The sequence below is a fragment of the Prunus avium genome, chromosome 2 (assembly GCF_965620075.1).
Source record: "Prunus avium chromosome 2, drPruAviu1.hap1.1, whole genome shotgun sequence".
Classification (NCBI taxonomy): domain Eukaryota; kingdom Viridiplantae; phylum Streptophyta; class Magnoliopsida; order Rosales; family Rosaceae; genus Prunus; species Prunus avium.
This window is the reverse complement of record NC_142285.1, coordinates 5,720,033-5,741,774: the sequence shown is the minus strand read 5'-3', so window position 1 is coordinate 5,741,774 and position 21,742 is coordinate 5,720,033. Positions and strand designations below refer to the sequence as shown.

Here is a 21,742-nt window from a genome sequence, read left to right as displayed (position 1 = left end):
ATCATTCATGGTCCTCAAGGTTAGTATGTGTGCTCACAAATGGTCCCGACCGTCAGGTTCCGTCAAAAACTCTATTAGTTTGATGATGTGGCATATATATATAATAATTAAAATAGCTTTATATCACAAAACGTCACTGAGGTTCACGAAACTATCAAATTACGTCCTTATTGTTTTTTTTTTGTCATTCGTGGTCCTCAAAGTTAATATGTGTGCTCACAAATGGTTCGTGCGAAAATTTTGGTTTTTTCATTTAAAATTCATAAAATTGAAAACTCATCTTAATTTTGACCAAAAGGGCAATAAAATCATAACCCAATGCAAAATTAATGTACGAAAACTGCATAAATAATTATGAAGCTCGTATCACTAAAATTAAGTGAGAATTTTTTTTATACAAGTGATATTCTACTTTAATCTAATCTAAACAACGGAACAAAGCCGGTCCATTGATTTTGGAGGGCGTGGGAAAAAAAAAAAAAAAAAGAGGTCTTTTTTGTTTAACACTTACCTCATTTTGAACAAAATTATAATAAAAAGTTTTAAAATTAGGTGGTAAGTATTTTAGTTTAAGTAAAAAAGATCCATTGTATGAAAGATAAAGAAAAATGCCCAAAAAGCATTAGTTTCACACATAAAATGTTTTTTTGCTAGTATACTTATTAGACTGGAAGTGTGTAGGAGGCCCCATTTTTTTGGGGGCTTGTGTCGTCGCCCAGCCCGCACACCCTGTGAGTCGGGCTTGCAATGGGAACGGGGATTCAAACTCGGGTGCAGAGTTGAGAGCACATCCACTATAGCCAACTTGGCTAAGCCCATATATGCAATTAAGCGTGATATTTTAAGACATGCAATAGTCTAAATTAATTCCCACATTATACCCACATTATACCGTCAATTCCTTGTGTCACTAAGTGTGACACATCCTCGCAGGTCTCGGTAACATAAAGTCGACCCGAGCCGCATTCCTTGCAAGACTCAGGAGACACTTGGGCAACCTAAGCCGCATTCTCGCTTCTCACGGTCCGAATATCCCTAAGACTCGTGGGGCAAATATCAAACGCTCACTGACTCAACTGAAGGCAACTAATTATCCAAAGGCCACATCTTGGGTACCTATGGTGGTTAAAAAACCTTTCATGGAAAAATTATAGTTTTGTTTCTCATTAAATCCTTAAATCTTGTTATCATTTCATTTTCTACCTTCCAAGCCATTCACGTTTGAACATAACCAAAATTTTATAAAAATGATTTAATTCAACTAAATGCTTGGAAAGCAAAAACTATAAATACTTCGTTCATGAATAATCCTTCAGAATCATTCTCAAATTAATTTAAAATATGCATAGAACGCTATTAGAAAACTGGAAATCATAAATTATCCATTTCCTTAAGCAAAGCAATTAATAACCACAGTTCCAGAATTTCTTCAAACTATTTAGAAAACAAATGTCCACTAACTGAGTGTCCAAGCTAGCTTGACCTTTTGAGGGTCCTTCCTGCGGGTTCGAAGAAGCCCGAATACCTATTTAAGCAATTAAAAACATTTAATTAATAAAATTGTTCAACCATAGATATTGTTGAGGCCCAAAAAATTCAAGGTTGGGCCAAAATAAATTCCCGGCCCAATGGGACACCTTATTAAGAAAAGACCCGGTTCGGAGCACGCAAAATTCGCCATGCACGCTTGCACGAGCCACAACCACGTGGCATGCCAAATAAGTATGCAATCCGCCATGCAGTGGCGAAGCCAGGATTGCATGTGTGTGGGAGCCTTTTACAAATTATAAAGAATCAAAAATTCGAACTCACAATACATACAAAAATAGTATATATATATATATCACATATGTCAAGAATTATATTGCTTATTGGTTGCAATCATAATTGTCCTCAACGAAGGGATAGACAAATACATTCTGAGCAAGAAAAATTGCAAGAGATAGACAAAGAGTAGCGATTTAGCAAATATCTTTAAAGCTTTTCCCCCCATTAAACCCAGTAGAAAGAAAAAAAAAATCAAAATTTCACAAACTTTAAAAAACCTTAGGTCGCTTCATGCATTCTTATCATACATGAAAAAATGTTTTATGTAAAAATATTGACTAAGTATGAAAAATGGTTTTTCAGAATAATCATTTTCTCAAGATAATTTTTGGCGACTTTTATTCCTTACACATCAAATAAGAAAACTTGATTTTATGGGATTTTAGTATGAAGTATATATTGACTTAATGAGCCATCATTTTTAGCCTAAATCGTATTTTGCACTAAAACGGATTTTTCATATTTTGATTTGGTGGGAATTTGATTTTCTAGTATTTTTATTTGAATCCAAATAGGGGGTACTTCCTTATTTACATTGTAAACTTAAGTAAATTGAGTAATATAAAAATAAATGAAAGTAAAAGGACAAAGACATTTACTTATAAAAATAAATGTTGAAAATGGAAATAAGGTAATCTGTACACCTGGAGTGCACCACTACCAGGTCCTCCACAACACATGTGAGTACATATCAAATCGTAAAGTATTTGAAATAATATACATATAGAAATACATAACAGTATATTACTTTTAAAATATAAAACAATTGAGTGGGGGCCCGTGACCACATTGGTCCCAGTGTGGCTCCACCCCTGCCGCCATGCTATAGCCTATAAAATGCACTAGCTCTACGAGCCAATGCTAATTATCCCATCGAGCATCATATCCATTTTCAAAGGCAATAAAATTCGAGCACGCCAATCAACATGTCATGCCAAGCGAAAAATCATTATTTTACACCTAGCCACACTACAAGCTTAAGTGGGCCCAAGCCACGCAAATGCTCGAGGCTTGCTGAGCGGGTTGTGGTATGGATGGTAACGAGCTTTCATGAGGCCTATTGATGAGCCGAGAAATGGAAGTTTTGGGCCGCTTGGGAGCCCCAAAACTCAAGTTCATTTCTTGAGCCCGAATATGTGGGCAAGCATAAGAGAGAGAGAGAGAGAGAGAGAGAGAGAGAGAGAGAGAGAGAGAGAGAGAGAAGGGAGCCAAATACCCTAGGAAATAAGCCCATCACCATAATAAGATAGCCCATCATTTAAGGAAATTAGCTTATTAGATTAATGGACTAACCTATCACATTAGCAAAAACCTACGCAGCCAAGAAAATATCTATAGTCTCCAGCACTTAGCTGGAAATGTGAACCACGATGAAAGCCAAAGTGTATGTCGGTGAGCTTCTGAGAGGCTCCAGCACATGGGCATAGCAAACTTCAAAGAAGAACATGCAAAGATCCAGAGGATAATGGCGCGCACAGGTTGCTAGAAGGAGGGGCACTCTTCAAACCAACGCCCTTACCAATTTCTTTCTCCTACCAGCTCCTACCATTGAAGAGGGAAGGAAAGAAGGTGCGGAGGTGTTCAAAAATAAGATTTCAACGCTGGAGCCGCTGCAGGAAGGCCTTAGAGCTCCCAAAAACCTTGTCTTGGTGTGTTTGGACTGAGGAAAATTGCATAAAAGATGATGAATCGAAAGGAGAGAAGAAAAAGGGAAGGGGAGACTTGGCAAAATTGGAGAAAAGCCATTAGGTTTTCTTGGGAAGGAGGAGCTCCCAACGGCTATAAAAGGGGGTGTCTCCTACCCATTGAAAAACAACTCAATCGAAGGCAAGCAAACCAGACCCAGAGAGCAAGCATCATCTCTCACCTCTTGACAGACTTTTCGTCAAGCTGTTGGAAATTACTCAAACAACCCATCGTTCCTCCTTATCTCTCTCCCCCCTTAGCCAACCTTCTTAGAATCACTTTCCTTTCCTTAGAACCCCTGTTTCTCATAGGAATTCACATCCCTCTCTCTGTTTATGCTAAACTCATGATGGTTTTGCTCCCATGCCACAAGCTTCTCATGCCAAGTTAAAAATCTATCTGTAAGCAGATGTTGTTTTTGTTGGTGAAGGTAACTGGGGTGTTTCCTAAGGCTTCACTGTCGTTTCGAAGTATTCTTGGGGCTTGATCTTTGAACTCAGACACAGGGAGTAATTTTACCCGTTTTCGCTCCTTACGGTAGCCCAGCCCATTCGTCAGGCTGCTGGAACAAAAAGACCCCCACAGATATTTAATCAAAACCCTGACCCTGGCCTCAAAAGTGCGTGTACAAAATTTACAAAGGTTCCTATGCCCATTTGCAACATTTCTGACAGGTGGAATGGTCTAAAAAGACTTGAGGTTAAATAAGCGATTAATTTTCCAAAATGGTCAACCTGGTACCCCGTGGGGTCCACGATCTCCAATTAGACCTAGCAAATGGGTCTTGTTAACGGGTTTCGGGTCGTGTTCGTGTTAACCCGTTAACTTAACGGGTTGACATGACACGACTCATTAACTTAACGGGTGAAAAATGTCAGACCCAAACACGACCCATTACAATTCACGAATGACCCGACATGATCCGTTAAGAATAAACCAAAAATAAAAAGGAAAAAAACACACAGCCAGCTTTGACTAGAAACCTATGCTCTGTTAGGCCGATGAAGAAATCTGATGACTTTTAGTAATTAGGACCAAGAAAACAAAAGCCTTGTAAAACGATTTGGAAGTCCAATACAAGGATCAAGGAAGGTGAATACCCGGGAAACAATACATCCTAAAGCTTTAAGCTTTAATTTTAGCTCAAGAAACTTAAAAGAAAAGGTTTTAAGCTTTAATTCCTCAACGACCAAAGAAAAAACAAGAAGAGAAAAAAAAAATTCGTTGATTAGATTAAATTAGATTATTTATAAATAAAAAAAAGGACAGAAAGGAAGAGATGAGAGATGCAGATAAGAGGAGAAGAAGAGAAAAAAGCGAGAGATTGAGAATGACAGAAAAAGGAAGAAGAAGAGAAAAAAAAAAAGATGGAGAGAAGAAGAAGAAGAAAAAAAGAGTGGGAGGTGAGATAGTAGACAGAGAGAGAAAGATAAGAACAAATAATAATAAAAATAGGCATGGTGTTGGGACTTGGGATATTTTTTTAAAAGATATTTAGCAAAATTACCAAATTACTCTCCTTAACGGGTGGATGTGAATATTCGCAAATTGACCCGACATGACCCTAAGCTTGGAATAGTCCACCAGCTTCTCAGACCATACCTCTTCTACACTCTTAAAACCGAGAACTGTAGATAGTGATATGTTAATCACATAACTTGCATGATTAACAGCCTCTGGCCAAAAACTATCAGGCAATCTTGCATGAAATCGCATGCTCCTCTCTCTCTCTATGAGAGTTCGGATCATCCTCTCAGCAGCTCCATTTTGTTGGGGATTCTTCTTTACTGTGAAGTGCCTTATGATGCCTTCCTACTTGCAGTAATCGGTAAACTCATTACTTGTATATTCGCCTCCATTGTCACTTCTCAGGTACTTGATCTTTCTTCCAGTTTGATTCTCGGTTTCTATTTTCCATTTCTTGAACTTTGCAAAAACACCTCGGATTTCTACTTCATGAAATAAACCCAAACCTTCTTAGAAAAATCATCCATGAAAGTAACAAAATACATGGCTCCACCATTTGATTTGGTTGGTGCAGGGCCCCAAACATCTGAGTGAATATAGCTGAGTTGCTCCTTGCTTCGGTTATCTGCACTGCTACTTGCGAATGATACCTTCCTTTGCTTTCTAAGAACACAATATTCACAAAAGTCCAGTTTGCAAGATGACAAGCCTTCAACAGGCCTTGCTTGTGTAATTCTGGCAACCTGCTGAGGCCCAAAAATCCATAGTTGGGCCCGAATAAATTCCCGGCCCAATGCAGCGCCTTATTAGGAAAAGGCACAGGTTGGAACACACGAGAGCCCGTCACACGCAAGCCACAGTCCATGTGCCATGCCAAGTAAATAATTTGTCATGCTAAGATAAGGTAATAAAATACACCGGCTTTACAAGCCCACGCTAAATAAGCATCGTGTCCCTCTTCAAGGACGATAAAATTAAAGCATGCCAAGCAACATGCCATGCCAAGTGGGAAATTATTACTTCACGCCTAACCACGCTACAAGCCCAAGTGGGCCCAAGCCACTCAAATGCCCGGGGCTTGCTTGAGTGGGTTGTGGTATGGATGGTGATAAGTTGTCATGAGGCCCATTGGTGGGCCAAGAAATGGAAGTTCCGGGTTGCTTGAGAGCCTCGGAACTCAAGCACATTTCTTAGGCCCAAACGTGGGTAAGCACAAGGAAGAAAATAGCCCATTACTCCAACCACAATAGCCCCAACCAAGAATAGCCCATTGCCTCAATTAAGATGGCCCAACACTTGATAAGGATAGCCCATTTATTTAATAAATCATATTGTTGTCTAGAGAGGCCCATACAATTAGGATAAGAAGTGGTAAAAGCCCCAGCACTTGGCTGGAGGACAAAGCTGCAAAGGGAGCTTGGAGGACCACGTGCACAAAGAGGCTGGGAGGCTCCAGCCCATGGGAAGAAACAAGTTGCAAGCAAAAACATCCAAAGGACCAAGGGATGTTGGCGCGCAGACTGCCAGGAGAGGAATCACCCTTTGAACCAGCATGCATACCCATTTTCTTCCCCTTATCAAATCTGCCCATGGAAGAAGGAAGAAAAGGAGGAAAGGAAATGGCTGGAAATAAGAAGTTTTCCACTGTGGCAGCCGCAGGAAGAGCATTGAGCTCCCAAAAATTCCTACTTTTGTGGGATTGGGCAGAGAAGATTTTCCCATAATAAGAGGAGAAAGGAAGGAAAAAGCTTGGCCAAAATTGGATAGAAACCATTAGGGTTTCTTGGGAAAGGACAGCTTCCAGCAGGTATAAAATGAGGCCTCTTCAACCCAGCAAGCATCATCCACATCTGGAGAGCAAGCTTCCTCTCTCGCCTGCAAAACCCAGCAAATTCGTGCTCTATTCACCCTTTTCCCCTTATTTTCCCTCTTCTAGTAGACTGTTATAGCATTTGACAGAGACTCTGCCAAGCTGCCATAAAAACACTTAAGCCACCCATTCCCATCTCTATTCCCATCTCTCTCCCTCATTCTCTGCCAAACCTCCCTACGAACCCCCCTCCTATCCTACCTTAATACCTCCTTTTTTCCCAGAAATGCATAGCTTTCTCTTCAGTGCTAAACTCATGCCAATTTTGCTTTCATGCCACAAGCCTCTCATGCCAAGCTAGAAAATCTATCTGTAAGTTATTGTTATTTTCGTTGGTGAAGGTAACTAAGGTGTTTCCTAAGGCTTCATTACCCTTTCAAAATATTCTTGGGGCTTGATCTTCGAACTCAGACACATGGGGATAATTGCACCAGTTTACTCCTTTCTTCCTTTTGTTTATGGCCAGGTCTGATGAGGGAAAGAGAATGGGTATGCATGCTGGTTCAAACAGTGATCTGCGCTCCAATATCCCTTGGTCCTTTGGAAGTTTTTACTTGAAACTTGTTCTTCCCATGTGTTGGAACTTTCCCAGCAACTATACATAGTGGACCTCCAGACTTCCCTTCGTGGCTTTCTGCTTCAGCCAAGTGCTGGAGCTTTGCAGCTCTTTTATTGTAATTGTATGGGCCAAGTTGGTTTATTGAGTAAGTGGGCTATCTCTTTCAAGCATTGTGCTTTTTATGGTTGAGTCAATAGGCTATTTTGGTTGGGCTATTTTGGTTAGGATATTTTGGTTAGGATATTTTCTCTTTGTGATCACCCCCATGTTTGGGCCTAAGAAATGGGCCTGAGTTCCGAGGCTCCCAAGCAACCCCGGGACTTCCATTTCTTGGCCCATCAATGGGCCTCATGTCAACTTATTACCATCCATACCGCAACCCACTCAAGCAAGCCCCAGGCATCTTGCGTGGCTTGGGCCCACTTAAGCTTGTAGCGTGGCATGTTGTTTATTTGCTTGGCGTGGCGTGTGTGCAAGCGCATATTACGAACTTTCGCATGCCCAAATCGGGTTTCTTCTTGGTAAGGTATTGCATTGGGCCGAGAATTTATTTGGGCCGAACCGTGACTTTTTTGGGCCTCAACATTAGCCCCCTTGATTATTGGGGCCATGAAGTGGCAACGAGATGGGCCAAATAATCAATTTTAGCCCAAAATAATTGGCAGTGGCATGGCATGGCATGGGTGTAGGAGCAACTCAAGGATGACCAATTAAGGGTCTCTGAAATTACAGCCAGGTCTTTTCCGGTAAGGTTGGAGGGGTCGCAATGGTCCCGCTTAAAACTCAATCCTTCTTAAACACCGAGGGTGTTGCCTTAAAGAAATTTCCTAGACACTGTAATTTTGGAGGTCACTTACTAGAGTTACCAAGAGTTTGCCCATTTTGTGGCATGACAGAGAAGAAAATGCTTGGTGGATTAGCTCAAAATAACATAGCTTGCATGATTTATTTGCTTGAGTGACTAGAGGGGCTTGATTTTGGATTGTATGCTTGGATGCTTGGCATTGGCATGTACGCTTGGCTTGGGCTTGTATGCTTGGATACTTGGCATTGGCATGTATGCTTGGCTCGGGCTTGTATGCTTGGATGCTTGGTATTGGCATGTACGCTTGGCTTGGGCTTGTATGCTTGGATGCTTGGCATTGGCATGTACACTTGGCTTGGGCTTGTATGCTTGGATTTTTGGCATTGGCATGTATGCTTGGCTCGGGCTTGTTTGCTTGGATGCTTGGCGTTGGCATGTACGCTTGGCTTGGGCTTGTATGCTTGGATGCTTGGCATTGGCATGTACGCTTGGCTTGGGCTTGTGTGCTGGAAGGATGTTTGAAATAGGGCAGGTGCTGGAAATTATGTTTGAAATAATGCATTTGCTGGAAGGATGTTTGAAATAGAGCAGGGGCGGAAGAATGTTTGAAATAGGGCATGTGTTGGAAACTATTTTGTTCGGCATGGAATAGGTGCTGGAAATTCTTTGCTTGTGGAGTAGATGCTGGCAATGCTTTACTTAATGTGGAATAGGTGCTGGAAGAACGTGACTTGGCTTGGCATGATTAGCGTGGATAATCTAATGGTTGAGTTGAATCAAGATATAGCTTGGTCTGGCATGAGGGTTCACTCTTCTGGCGACATGAATATAGCATCTCGTACAGTGCATCATTATCTTCCATGTTTTGCTTGGCTTGAATCTTAGTTACTACAAGCATATTTTGGTTTACAACAGCTTGAATTCTTTGCAAGTGATGGCAAACTTGGAGGTCATAGTGGCATAATTGGGATTTCAAGGAGATATTGCAATGAATTCCTTCCTTAGCCCCCAAGTGCACCATAATCATCAGAAAAAGATTTGATTGGCATGAGCTGCAAAAATTCTTGCAGCGTGGCCTTCTGAGCATTTGTTTGGGTCATTGCATGGCGTGATGAACTTAGGATATCCCTTTGTTGCAATGGTGACAATTTGGCATGATAGCATGACTTCTCCTCTGTGATTCCGGCAGCCAGAAATGCCAAGTTCTCATTTTTATGATGACTGTGTTGCTTGAAAAGCTTGATCTTGTGATATCTGGTTTGGTTTGCTTGAAATGATTGCATCAAGTGAAATGCTTGAGTTGCATGGTTTCTGTGGATTGATTCACAAATGCTTGTATTGATGCATGGTGGGTTGAAGAAGAGATACGGGCTTGAGAGAGCATAAGAGAGTTGGGCTCGTTATCCCCTTGACTGGCTTGGCCTTCATGTGGGCAAAATTGTGTTGCCCCTTCCTTTTGAATTTTTTATTTGCAAGTGGCTGCTCTCTGTTCCTTTCATTTGGCATGGCATCTTTATTTTCTGATTTTCTCTCACCCTTCTTTCTTCTTCTTCTTTATCTCAGCACCCGTGCCCCTCATTTTTCTTCTTCTCCTTCAACTCCTTCTTCCCTCCTCAAGATTCAAACCCGTGGGTACTATGCATCAGTACATAAGTCATATTTTGAAAGCTCGGATCAGAAAACTTCCTTGATGAAAGTTGTTCATCTGCTCGAGTACTACAGCTTGAAAATTTGTAGGCTTTTTTGAATTTTTCTAATGCCTCAAAGTGGGTCTGCAACTTCTGCATTCATTCATGGCTGGTGAGTTTCTGCAGATTCTGCTTCTGCATATGTCTTTAACTTATGATGCTTGGATGATTGCGCTTCCTTCATAAAATTTGCTCGAAATTATGTTGTTTATAACATATCCAAAATCGAGGATCATCCACCCATTCCAGTGCTCTCTGCCTCCATTTTTCTGAAGCATGTTCATGAGTTAATGTTGATGCCTTTGTTGCATGCTTGTTTTCTACGCTTGAATGCTTGAGTTCCTCTGTATTTCCCAGCATTTGTGAACTATAAATTGAATTCTGAGGTTGAGCTTTTGATTTAGGATTCTAGCTTGGTGATAAACAAGAGTCATACAAGCTCACTTGGGTATGCATGCCAAGTGTTTGTCAAAATATCTCAAAGTAGTTTGCTGGCTGTTTTTTGAACTTTTGAAATGTTTCTTTTCGAATCTGAGTTGGAGCTTTTGAGACATAAAAATGGACTTCTCAATGGTTATGTTGGAATTGGTCTTGCGTCACTTGAAGAAAAAATGAATTTTCGGTGGAATTTCAAAGTAAGGGCTAAGCTGCTGGAACTGTGCAGTTCCTGCGGCATGGGCTGTTTTAGGAATCTATTTGACATGCTTCCCTAGCTCGAAATGCAACGAAATTTTGGGAAAACGAAGCTTGATATGTCTAGTTTTAATCTGGAAAGTTTGGGACTTGTTGGTTGTAAGCTTGATTTCTAGTGATTTTTCAAAGGTGGGGTGTTCTAGCTAGAATTGTGGGAAAGCTTGTGTATAAGTTTTGCTTGGCCTGCTGCTTTTTGTTGAGAATTTGGCATGTCTTTTCTGTTGGCATTGAGTGCTAATATGAGTATTGCTAGAGCATGTCCTTGAGCAATATTGTCGTGAGAGCATGATGTTGAAAGGTATTGTCGTAAGAGCATGAATTCTTCAATTTTCTTGAAATGCCCGAATTGCTTGGAATGCTTGAATGAAATGAAATTTCTTGGCATGTGGATTGGTATCATGCCCTGTGAATTTTGTCAAATGCTTGATAGATGAGTTTGCTTGCACTTTGAGAAAATTATGCTTCCAGCGCCTCCCTTTGTGTATGAGTACCTTTCCAGCGTTTGATTTTGGCTAACATATTCTCTTGTTTAGAAGCTCCAGAGCATGAGAAAGCATGAGAAGTCTAATTTTCTAGGATTTTGATAGCATGAAAGTGAGCTTTGGTTGCTTGCAACTTGTCTTTGGAAAAAATATTATGCTTCAATAATGATTATGCTTCCGGCACCCCATTTCTGTGTATGAGTTCCCTTCCGGCACCTGATCTAGCGAATGTACTCTCTTGTTTCTTTTTCAGGCTTGATTGAGAGGTTCCAAAGCATGAGGAATGCCATCTTCTTACTGATTTGCTGGGAACTTGATAGAATAAAGGTGAGTTTTTGGTTACTTTCACAAATGTAATGAGTTTGTTGAATTGTTGCAAGGATAAATTGAGCTTTGGGGGTTAAGGAGCATATACACTAGCATGATGTTTGAAATAGGGCAGGGGCTAAGAAGATTTGAAATAAAGCAAGTGCCAGAAATTTCTTTTGCTTGTAGAGTAGGATCTGGAAGAATGTAAGAAAATATGCTTCTGGCACCTCTGTTTTTTTTTTTTTACGAATACCTCTCCAGCATCTGTATCTTTTTTTTAAGACTTGATTTAGAGGTTCCAAAGCATGAGAAGAACAAGCTAGTCGTTGAGGTCACCTCAAGTGTTCTTTTAGAGGTGCAATGAGGTTGTTTAATTGTTGTAAGGATAGATTGAAATCGGGTAGAGGCTAAGAAGGTTTGAAAATAAGGCAAGTGGTGGAAACAGTGATGAATGAATGTATATAGCTTGGACTTGGTTGAAGATGTGAATAATGTTGAATCACAGCTCTTGGAACTGAGGCATAGCTTGGTTTAGTATGAGAAACTTTAAAGTGCTTATGCTTGACTCTTTTTTTTTTTTCAATTGGCAGGAAGCCCCCAAGTCATTTGGAACTGAATTTTGACTCCTCTTTTTTTTGCAGATTTGCTTGGCAAGAAGCCCCCAAGTATTTTGGAGTTTGCATGTGTAGTTCGCTTCAATGGCATGAATGATGGATTTGCCTAAGCCCCCAGCCCTTGTACAAGATCTGTTTTGCTTGAGAATGGAGATCTAAGACACAAGAAAAAAAAAGCACATGTCAGTCACCCATGTTATGCTTGTTCTGCAAAGTAGATAGCCAACAAAAGGAAAAAAAGAAAAAGAAAGAGGGAATGTTCTTATCTCTTTATTCTCTCTGATTTTTTTTGCTTCTAGCCTTCTTCTTTGGAGGTGTTGGTGAACATAACGACCTGATCCCCAGTGAAGTCGCCAATTTATGTAGGGGTCTTTTTCTTCCGGCAGCTACTACGGGCATGGGCTGCCGTAAATAGCAAAATGGATGAAATTGCCCCTTGAGCCTGAGTTCAGAGATCAAGCCCCAAGAATGCTTCGAAAGGATAGTAAGGCCCTAGGAAACACCTTGGTTACCTTCACCAACAAAAATAACAACAACTTACAAATAAATTCTTGGCTTAGCATGAGAAGCTTGTGGCATGGGAGCAAAATCGACATGAGTTTAGCACCGAAGAGAAAACTGAGTGTTCTTGGGAGAAAAAGGGGTATTAAGGTAGGAGATGGAGAGTTTGCAAAGAGGTTTGGCTGAGAAAGGAGGGAAGGAAAGAAGAAGATGGCTTGAGTGCTTTTTCCGGCAGCTTGACAGAGACTGTCAAGTGTCAGAACAGCTTGCCAAGAGGGAAAACTAAGGAAAAGGGATGGGCTGAGCACGAAATTGCTAGGTTTTTGGAGTAAGAGAGGAAGCTTGCTCTCTGGATGTGGTTGCTTTGATGGGTAGGAAATGCCTCTTTTTATAGGCGCTGGAAGCTACCATTTTCCAAGAAACCCTAATGGTTCCTATCCAATTTGGCCAAATCTCTCCCTTCCTTTCTTCTCTCTTCCCTTGACTTTTCCCATCTTGGTGAAATTTCCTCAGTCTATTTGCACAAAATCAGGAATTTTTGAGAGCTCAAGTCCCTTTCCCGCAACTACCTCAGAACTCCCATTTTCAGCAATCTCCTTCTTTTCCTTTCTTCCTTTTGTTTATGGCCAGGTCTGATGAGGGAAAGAGAATGGGTATGCATGCTGGTTCAAACAGTGATCTGCGCTCCAATATCCCTTGGTCCTTTGGAAGTTTTTACTTGAAACTTGTTCTTCCCATGTGTTGGAACTTTCCCAGCAACTATACATAGTGGACCTCCAGACTTCCCTTCGTGGCTTTCTGCTTCAGCCAAGTGCTGGAGCTTTGCAGCTCTTTTATTGTAATTGTATGGGCCAAGTTGGTTTATTGAGTAAGTGGGCTATCTCTTTCAAGCATTGTGCTTTTTATGGTTGAGTCAATAGGCTATTTTGGTTGGGCTATTTTGGTTAGGATATTTTGGTTGGGATATTTTCTCTTTGTGATCACCCACATGTTTGGGCCTAAGAAATGGGCCTGAGTTCCGAGGCTCCCAAGCAACCCCGGGACTTCCATTTCTTGGCCCATCAATGGGCCTCATGCCAACTTATTACCATCCATACCACAACCCACTCAAGCAAGCCCCAGGCATCTTGCGTGGCTTGGGCCCACTTAAGCTTGTAGCGTGGCGTGTTGTTTATTTGCTTGGCGTGGCGTGTGTGCAAGCGCATATTACGAACTTTCGCATGCCCAAATCGGGTTTCTTCTTGGTAAGGTATTGCATTGGGCCGAGAATTTATTTGGGCCGAACCGTGACTTTTTTGGGCCTCAACAACAGTTGCTTCCCCGACTATAGTGGTCCCAATTAACTTATGCAGCTTATTGGGTTGTAGGTCACCCTGCATTACCACCAGTGCCTTTGGCTACCCTGAGTCTTCCCTTTTTAGACTTGTACTCATAGCCGGCCTCATCTAAAATACCCAAGGAAATCAAATTCTTTCTTAGTCTAGGGACATATCTAACGTTCCCCAAAGCTCGTATCGTCTCATCAAACATTCTGATTCGAACAGTGCTGATTCCTTTTATAGGACATGAAGAATCGTCCCCCATTAAAACTTCCCTGCTGCTGACTTCTTTGTAAGTATCGAACTATTCTCTTATTGCACACATATGAAAAGTGCATCCAGTATCCAAAATCCAATTTGTGAAAGCCTTGGAGCCTGATGTTACTGAAAAAAGCTCCCCGTCACTCTCATTCTCGGTGACTACACTAGCTGAACCTGAGCTTTGTTGTGTAGATTCAGCTGCATCAAAATGGATTAAGCTGCATCCTCAACTTGTGATACTCGCAAGTGCACGAGCCGTTTGGTAGTATAGCATATGTAAGTGCGAGGTCGATCCCACGAGGATTGGTGATTGAATGATCCAATTCATTTTTCCTACACAAAACAGAAATGAAAAAGAAAGGAAATAAATAAAACAAGGAAGAAAGAAAATAACTAACTCAAGCAGATAAGTTCCCAAGTTCAATTAGATTAACGGATTGATTCTAGCTAATGTATGATTAAGCCATGGTGTGTGGTCATAACCTTGTGTTCCTAATTCCCTAATTTGATCATTTGTTGTCTAACCTAAAATTAAGCATTAGGAACCCATTAAGCATAGAAGAACAATTTAAACAACCAAGCATGTATCTAATCCCTGTTGTCGAATGTCCATACATACTCTTCCTATTCATAGTTCAATTCGAATTAAAGCATGGTGTATACTCTTAATTCAAACCAAGATAGCTAACATGCAAGCCTTAATGGTGATCAATCATTCAAACTAGCATATTAACTTATAAGCATAATGAATAAGAACATGAACCATAATTGAAACTTGGAAACTAATCAAACTTGAGACTAAAGAAAAGAATTTACATAATGAAAAGTAAAGTGGAACTAAGAAAAACTTAAGGAAAATTTCAACACAAAAGATTTCATTACAACAATTGAAAACTAGAAAGAGAAACTAAGAGAATTTGAGGGAGAGAAGGGAAGGGAGCTCTAGAGAAGTGTTTGAGAGCTCCCCCCCTTGGGGTGTGTTTACAAGCTTAGAGAACATCCCTATTTATAGGCCTAGGGGAAGTGAAAATCTGAATTCAATATGGCTAATGCATACAACACTTTTTTTATAAAATCTGAAATGGTTGATGCACTTGTATTAGAAAATCTAAATTGGGTGATGCACTTGTATTAGAAAATCTTGAATTGGTTGATGCACTTCACCAATAGATCCCACCAGTAGCCCTAGCTCATCTTCATGTCACCATGACCAAGCTTCCAACCAGAAATGATAGCTCATACCTAGCTCACCATGACCAAGCATCCAACCAGCACATGCTGAGGTCAGCATGACCAGCAACTTCAAGGGCTTACAACTTGGGCTTCTCTTAATCAAATTAGGACTTTAAGCACTCGAAATTGAAGTTCAGAATGTCTTCTTTCCAGCCATATGTTATTTGGGCCAATCCAAGGTCGGAGGAAGAAGTTAAGGCCGAAACAAATTGCTAACTCATTTTGCTCGCTGACAAAAATCCATCCTGAGTATGGTTCTGTGTTTGCTAGGTGACAGACTCCATATTTATCCAATGGGGTTGAATTTTGGATATGTTATAGTATACACCCATTGGAACAACTTTCATGAAGAATGCTGCCTCATCCGAGCTGTGTAGGTTGCTGAAACAAAGCTTGCAATATGACCTACGGAACTGGACTGGCAAGGGGCTGTAGCCAAAATGAGTTTGTCTTTTAAGCTCTTCATCCATTCATCCAAATTAGGCCTTAACATGCTTGAATTGCATGAATTATGCTCTCTTGCTCTATTTGCCTACAAAACACACAAAGGGAGGCAAATAACATAGAAATCTAAGAAACTAAGCAAAAGAAGTAAGTAAATTTGGGCATGTATATGTATCAAATTATGAGCTTAACAAGCTTCCTTCCATCTTAGCTTTCTTCTCTTTCCAAATCTTGCAGCTCCTCTTCCAATGATCGGCAGAACCACATTCGAAGCAACCTTCCTTTGTAACACCCCGACCCTAAATTATTTAGCCACCAAATTATTTAATTTATTTAAATATGAATTTCCAATTTTGCCCTCGGGGTAGGGGAAAAATGGTCATTTTAATCCGGAAGGATTTTGGGGCAGTGGCTGGTATTTTTATGTAGGTCGTACTGAGACGAGTCCGTAGACTTGCGGTGGGCTCGATTCGGAGTTGTAACGAAAAAGATATGGTTAAAATACCCCCAGTGGCAAAACTGTAAATAAATTGAATTGGATTTTAATAAAATCTCAGAATTTCTCTCTCTCTCTCTCTCTCTCTCTCTCTCTCTCTCTCTCCGCGAGCAGCCCCCTCCCCCTTCGTTTTTTCTGCACAACCGGTGGATTCTCCAAGCCACCGCCGTCATGTCCGGCCGCCATGTGGGGCGGTACCAGTCCCAAAAGGACCGCCGTGAGTTCCTCTTCCAGCCCTGCCCCATCTCAGCCATCACCACCGTCGGCAGTCGCCGGAAATTGCAGAAAAACGGCCGGAAATTTCAGAAACTTTGGGTCGCTCATTCTCCCTCAATTCTCCACCACATCTGACGAGTGAGGTATGGATTTTCGACTATTTTTCATGATCTAGCTGCTAGTTGGATAGGATCCCATAAAGTTTGAGAGGTTGTAGTTCGATTTTCGATCTCAAAGTCGGCCGATTTTCAATTTGAAATTCTGGCCACATCCGTCGACTTTTTGGGGTATGTCCAAGAACAAAAGTGACTCCAAATTAGGTGTATTACCTAGGGTAGTAGTCTTGGCCTGAGATTTTGAGATTTTCTGGCAATGCGATATCGCTTTGGACACCCACGCGCTGCCAGCGCGTGTGGCGGCGCGTGGGCACTGTATCAGAGGGAATTTTGTCCAAATGCGATCCCCTGGTTGTCACGAGCGCGTAGGTACTTTCGGATTCCAATTCGGATAACGTTGAACCCCGAACGGATTTTACATATTGTGTGATTTCCGGGTTCGATATGTTAGAACCGTTGGATCATTTCCAATTTAATATATGTTGATCTAGGTATTCCTAGGATCGTGTAGGATTTCACGGAACGTGAATCGGAGCCCCGGATGTTCCGATTCAATAAGTTAAAGTTTGTGTTTTGTGATAATCGTCTGATCGCGAGCGATCCGACCGTCCGATCTGAACCAGACTTGTAGGACGCATTTCCTAGACCTTGTGGAACCCATAGGAACTTTTGGATCGTAAAACGGAGGTCGTGGGTCCTGTGGGCCCGGTTGACCAAGTTTGGGCAGTTTGACCCTCGGTTGACCGTGAGTCTTCCAAGGTAGTTTCACTCTTCAAGGAGTACTAGAACGACCCTTTTGGACGAGTCTTGACCGTCATTTGATTTATGTGGGTCTATGAGATTATTTTTATGGTTTTGTGATGGAAATCTTATGCTTTTGAATTTAATAGTTTATTTAAATTATGTTTATATTTAATAGTTGAATTCTTTATTTTTGTAAAGTAGTTGCAATACATGTGGGTTTGACATATTCGAGTGTCTTGAGTTTATATATAATAATTGAGAAAGTGCTATCTTTGTTGATTTTGTGTGGGGTACTCAGAATGTTAATTTGAGTGTTTTTAGCACTACCTTAGGTACCTCCCCGGTTATGGGTTTTATGTTTGAAATTTATTTTGCCCAGGCTCGTCGGAGTTTGTCCATGCCCTTCGGAGATTTATTTTGCCCAGGCCCATCGGAGTTTTCCCAGTCCCTTCGAAGATTTGTTTTGCCCAGGCCCGTCGGAGTTTGTCCAGGCCCTTCGGAGTTTGTTTTGCCCAGGCTCGTCGGAGTTTGTCCAGGCCCTTCGGATGTTTTCTTAATACGATGCCTTGGGAAAAATTGGATTAAGGAAGGGAATATTACTTTATAATATTTATATAAGGATTATGAACTCCATCATCATACGTACCTCCCCCTTGGATGATGATACTTGGAAACAGTGGTTATGGACACTGGGATACATGGAAATGGATATGGATTGGATATGGTCTGGATATGACGGAACCCGGGGCATCCTTGACGGGATGTTGCTGTAGATGATCGGTGCATATTTACATATCATTTTGTACCCTTCTAGCTTATGATTTGGTTATGTTTTTGAGTTAAACTTGTGCTTTTAATCCTTTTTGTGTTTATCTTTCAGTTCATTGAGCTTTAGGTAATAATGAGGGCTTTGGATAGTAAATGATGCAATCCATGCATGTTAGGGCCTAATTTGGATGAATGGATGAAGAGCTTAAAGACAAACTCAATTTTGGCTACAGTCCCCTGCCAGCCCAGTTTCGTAGGTCATATTGCAAGCTTTGTTTCAGCAACCTACATAGCTCGGATGAGGCCACATTCTTCATGAAAGTTGTTCCAATGGGTGTATACTATAACATATCCAAAATTCAGCCCCATTGGATAAATATGGAGTCTGTTACCTAGCAAACACAGAACCATGCTCAGGATGGATTTTATCAGCGCGCAAAATGAGTTAGCAATTTGTTTTGGCCTTAACTTCCTCCTCCGACCTTGGATTGGCCCAAATGATATATGGCTGGAAAGAAGACATTCTGAACTTCAAGTTTGAGTGCTTAAAGTCTTAATTTGCTTAAGGGAAGCCCAATTCGTAAGCCCTTGAAGTTGCTGGTCATGCTGACCTCAGGATGAGCTATTATTTCTGGTTGGAAGCTTGGTCATGGTGACATGAAGATGAGCTAGGGCTGCTGGTGGGATTTATTAGTGAAGTGCATCAACCATTTCAGATTTTATAATGGAAGTGTTGTATGCATTAGTGAAGTGCATCAACCATTTCAGATTTTATAAAACAAGTGTTGTATGCATTAGCCATACTTAATTCAGATTTTCAGCTTCCTTAGGCCTATATATAGTGAGGTTTCCCAAGCTTGTAAAAACACCCCAAGGGGGGGAGCTCTCAAACACTTCTCTAGAGCTCCCTTCCCTTCTCTCCCTCAAATTCTCTTAGTTTTCCTTTCTAGTTTTCAATTGTTATAATGAGATCTTTGTGCTGAAATTCTCCTTAAGTTTTTCTTAGTTCCACTTTACTTTTCATTATGTAAATTCTTTTCTTTAGTTTCAAGTTTGATTAGTTTCCAAGTTTCAATTATGGTTTTTGTTCTTATTCATTATGCTTATAAGTTAATATGCTAGTTTGAATGATTGATCACCATTAAGGCTTGCATGTTAGCTATCTTGGTTTGAATTAAGAGTAGACACCATGCTTTAATTCGAATTGAACTATGAATAGGAAGAGTATGTATGGACATTCGACAACAGGGATTAGATACATGCTTGGTTGTTTAAAATGTTCTTCTATGCTTAATGGGTTCCTAATGCTTAATTTTAGGTTAGACAACAAATGATCAAATTAGGGAATTAGGAACACAAGGTTATGACCACACACCATGGCTTAATCATACTTTAGCTAGAATCAATCCGTTAATCTAATTGAACTTGGGAACTTATTTGCTTGAGTTATTTCTTTCTTCCTTGTTTTATTTATTTCCTTGCTTTTTTTTTCATTTCTGTTTTGTGTAGGGAAAATGAATTGGATCATTCAATCACCAATCCTCGTGGGATCGACCTCGCACTTACATACGCTATACTACCGAACGGCTCGTGCACTTGCGAGTATCACAAGTTGAGGATGCAGCTTAATCCATTTTGGTGCAGCTGAAATCCACACAACAAGTTTTTGGCGCCGTTGCCGGGGATTGGCAACATAGTTTGGTTCTATTTCTTTTCCCTACTTGTTTTATTTTTATTTTTCATTTTCATGTTTTTCTAGACAATTTCAAGTTTTAAAGTTAATGACGTTAATGGACAAGTTGTGTTTGTAGTCCAACAGAAAAGGACAATTGCCCAACAAGCAAGAGAACTGGGTTTAAGTCCCAGCTTACACAACCCATTGGTGCTTGTTGCTTTGAAGCATGGAATTGGATGTGTGTTGATTTTCCTTTTCATTTTAGTTTTTATTTCATAATCCTTTTAATTCCATTTCAAGTTTGTGTGTTTGTTTTAGCAATTTATGATAGCTTAATAAAAATGGAGAGAGATGGCAACCTCAATCATAAGAATGGGAAGTGTGGAGCAATGGGAGAAGTCGCGACCTCCAAGTGCATCACATTCGACCTAATCGCTTCAAGGGGGAGCATTTCAATCCTTTCTCTTCTTTGAATTATGTTTCTTTCCGTCATTGTTTTTACCTTTTGGTCCGCGTTGAGTTCTTTGTTTTTCTGTGCTGAATCCAACCATATAAAGAACGTAAAATTTGGACTTACGGTTGGAAAGTTATAGCCTAAAAACTGAACAGAGGTCGAAGCTGAAAAACATAGAAACGAATCTGTCCAAATGGTGATAAACGGGTGATAGAAAGTGCTGTTTGTGTTTTTCTTTGGTTTATTGGTTTGTTTCTTTTAGTACAACAATTTATGTTGTTTGTTTGAATTTGTTTAGAGTACTTAGTTCATTTTCGTTTATGGTTTGTTGTTCCATTTTATCTTAATTTGTTTTTGTTTCTTATCTTAAAAATTTTAAAAAGATTTTTCATATGAGCTGACTTATGGTAACTCCAGTGAGCACTTCCGTCAATACAGTGTCTAGGAGTTCTATAGGCGACACCTTCGGTGTCTAAGAAGTTTGGGTTTTAAGCGGGACCATGGTGACCCCTCCAACCTTCCCGGATCCCCTGGCTGTGTTTTCTGAGGCCCTTAACTGGTCATCCATGAGTTGCTTGTATATTCGTGTGTTTTTAAATTAAGTTTTTATTTTTATTTTTATTTTCTTTGTTTTCTTTTCTGTTAAGTCTTTGTTTTTGTTTTGTTAAGTTAGTTTATGTATTTATTTACGTGGTATGGTTAGTTAGTTTTTTTTTTTTTTTTTTTTTTTCTCTGAGTGTTAAAAACAAACTTTATTTCAATTCAAACATTGCATAAAAACAAAAAAAAACAAAAAAAAAAACAAAAAAACAAAAACAAAAAAAAAAACAAAAAAACAAAATAACAACATCATCATCATCTTCATCATCATCTTCTTCATCTTCTTCATCTTCTTCATCTCCATCATCATCATGGCTTGCCTCTATTTTCTCGCACTTGTAGAATCTGCAGCAGCTCCACATGGTCCTCATTTTTTCTCTGCAGTGCTTCCACGTGCTGATTGGCACAGTAGAGCCGCTTCTGCAAGTCCGCCACCATAGCCTTCAAGGAAACTATTTCCTCGCTCATCGCGGCACACTCCCTTGTCCTCGCCAGTAATCGCATGCCCAAATTGGTAGCGGAGACCGCGTGGAGCACAGTTAAATTGTGGGACTCCTCTACCGCTGCCTTATCAGACCTCTGTGCCACATGCAGATGATCTGTCGGAGTGAGCTTGCTGCTAATCATGCCTCCTAGCAGCACTGCTTTGTTCGACAGTGCCTCAGAAAAGTTCGGTATTGCCTCAGCAAAGTTTGAGGCCGTGCCGTGATGATATGAAGAGTTTGGAAAGACAGTGTTTGGAGGAGCCCTTGTCTGGGCATTCGGTGGTGCAAGTGAGAGCTCAAGGTTGAGATCATCAAGGTGAGTGCATGAGGATGCCATTTGTTTTGCTTCTGAATTTTTTGATGTTTTTCCTTGAGTTTGCAGGAAGAAATGCTGGGTATCATCCGCTTGCAGAGGTGTGGTTTAAATAGA

The 21,742-nt window shown here is 40.5% G+C and overlaps 1 long non-coding RNA gene across 1 annotated transcript; it reads left to right on the top strand.

Moving 5' to 3' along the window:
- The first annotated feature begins 9,673 nt into the window (after positions 1 to 9,673).
- On the top strand, positions 9,674 to 13,348 carry LOC110770237 (uncharacterized). Its single transcript, XR_015833393.1, has 3 exons — positions 9,674 to 10,014; positions 11,331 to 11,404; positions 12,028 to 13,348. It is a non-coding gene; the product is annotated as an uncharacterized LOC110770237 (long non-coding RNA).
- The last annotated feature ends 8,394 nt before the right edge of the window (positions 13,349 to 21,742 follow it).